A 2,594-nucleotide genomic window follows, 5' to 3' on the forward strand; every position below is an offset into this window, starting at 1 on the left:
TCTGTCACTCATCCACAAGACCTACTTGAGCAGATCTTTCCTGCCCATAGGCAAATAGTTATATCAACAATAGAGAGCTGGTTCCCTCAGCAAATGAGCACTTCTATGCCAATGAAATCTTTAAATATCTACACAGATCATCTGTAGTATATCCATGTCTTTTAAATATCATGTTAGCACAAGTTAATTTTTTCCTTCCAAAAATATTTCTATTTCTAGTAGACACACCATATTTAGTTGATTTCTAAACGATTCCCTATCTATTAGCAGTAATTCCCAAACTTTACTAAATTTTTAAAGTTTTTATTCATTTTAAAATAAAGCATTTATGACTCAAAGTTGTTTTTCCCTCACGTACATTTATAACCCACTAGCACGTCTGCTGAGAGCCTCTGATCATTTGGATTGCCGAGGCAGAACAAGGAGCAGAGAGCAACGAATAATATCTTACCATAAACCCAAAACAAATGTCTGAAGTTCATTGCTGACATAGTGGAATTTTCCTCAGTAACTTCAATGACAAGTTAATTATGTAGGGCATCTTACTGTAAATATGTCCTTAGACACATTTTTCTTGTAGGTCCATCTTTAAGTAGGAGAAGGCCAATAAGGACAGTAAATGTTTAATTGTAGGACATGGTTGAAATATAAAATTTATTTTTTAAATCTCTTTTTGCCTCCAGCATAAATTGAACAAGGGTAAAATGGTAAAAAGGAAATTCCAAATATCATATTTAACTTTGTAAAGTGTCCAGGGTTCTACACAGTTCCATGAAATAGTTGATGCTACCATTTTCATAAGGTCACTGTATTAATTCGTTCTCACACTGCTCTGAAGATACTACCTGAGACTGGGTAATACATAAAGAAAAGAAAAGGTTTAATTGACTCAGTTCTGCATGGCTGGGGAAGCCGTGGGAAACTTACAATCATAACAGAAGGCACCTCTTCGCAGGGTAGCAGGAGAGAGAAGCAGCAAGCAAGAGAGGAACTATCAAACACTTACAAATACATCAGATGTCGTGAGAACTCACTCGCTATCACGAGAACAGCATGAAGGAACGGCCCCATCATCCAGTCACCACCAGGTCTCTCCCTCAACACCTGGGGATTACAATTCAAGATGAGATTTGGGTGGGGACACAAAGGCTAACCTTATCAGTGATCCAAGTCAGAAGCTTGGGAATCATCCACATCATCATCAAAACTGAATTCATCACCAAGTCCTATAGATTTTACCTGTTAAACATCTCTCCAATCAGTGCTCTTCTCTTTATTCCTACAATCTTTGCTCCAGATCTTCCTTCCAGGATTATCTGCATACCCTGCGTTCAATAACTTCAGTTATTCTCACCTGTAGTCCTGACCTCTTCAGATCCATCCTCCATACAGGACTGGACTCAAAATTAAAATCTGATCGTATCACAACTTGCCTAAGACTTTCCCATGTCTCTTGATAACCAAAATCCAAATTGCTTACCACAACATACAAGATCACTCAAAATCTGGTACCTGCCTATCTCTCTAGCTTTATCCTTTGTCATTTCTGCCTCACACCTTAGAACCCAGCAAGAATTAGCTATTTTTAGTTCTCCACACAGCACACTTTCCTCACTTCCATACCCTTGCTCAAGTCCTCTCCCTTGCCAGAGTACTCTCTTTACCTCCTTTCTCCCACTTTCTCTGTATTGGCCAAGGGTTGAGGACTCTTTATGACTCAGCTTAGGAGTCATTTCCTGGAGGAGGCATGTGCTGACCACACCCTTCCCTCCCATTAGGTGCCCTCTCAGTGCTTCCTTGATTCTTTGGTCATATCACACACACCAACTACATTGTCCATCTACATGGCTGTCTCTCTCATTGGGCCATGGGTTCTTTGGGACAATGATGGTTAATCACATTGCTATCTCCAGCACCTAGCACAGCGCCTAGCACTCAGATGTTCAATAAATGTTTTTGAATGAATAAGGGCGTAAATGTGATCCAGAAGATAGATTTTAAGAACATGGAAAATCATAATTACATTGTAACCACACTGAGAAATGTGGATTTACTTACGTATGTATCACTAGCAAGAGTACCAGCAAAGTTTTAAATTTTTTTCCATGACCTCTACTAAAGCTGAAATATTGTTTTATTTCTTTTCCAGTATAGAAAACAAGGAAAGGGAGGCTAACATCAGCAGCAGCATGAAAACAGTTTACAACGAAAATGTGTGCTGTAATCAACTTGGACTTGATTAAGTCCAAGTCTGAGATGCTTGATAAGTAGCACAACTGGAACAATGGAGATGGCAATGGCATTTTCATACCCTATGCTGCTGGGAGTCACATGTCAGATACACAGCTATCTACCTTGATAAAAAAAATAGTCTAGGAACCCTAAGGTTGATTCTAGAAGAAACTAAACCCTGGACGTTAGTGTCCAAGTATGCAACTGCATCCCTTGGATCCTTCTTTCCCTCAATTCCCTCAGTGATTACCAATATCACTCCTTGCCACCCACCACTACTCTTCTCTTTTCATTACTGTGGCACAAGTGGGGATGCATAGCCTTTACTTTGCTTTCTTATAGCACTGTCAGAATATTCAAGC

This window comes from Colobus angolensis, unplaced genomic scaffold, assembly GCF_000951035.1.
Source record: "Colobus angolensis palliatus isolate OR3802 unplaced genomic scaffold, Cang.pa_1.0 Scaffold287, whole genome shotgun sequence".
Lineage (NCBI taxonomy): Eukaryota > Metazoa > Chordata > Mammalia > Primates > Cercopithecidae > Colobus > Colobus angolensis.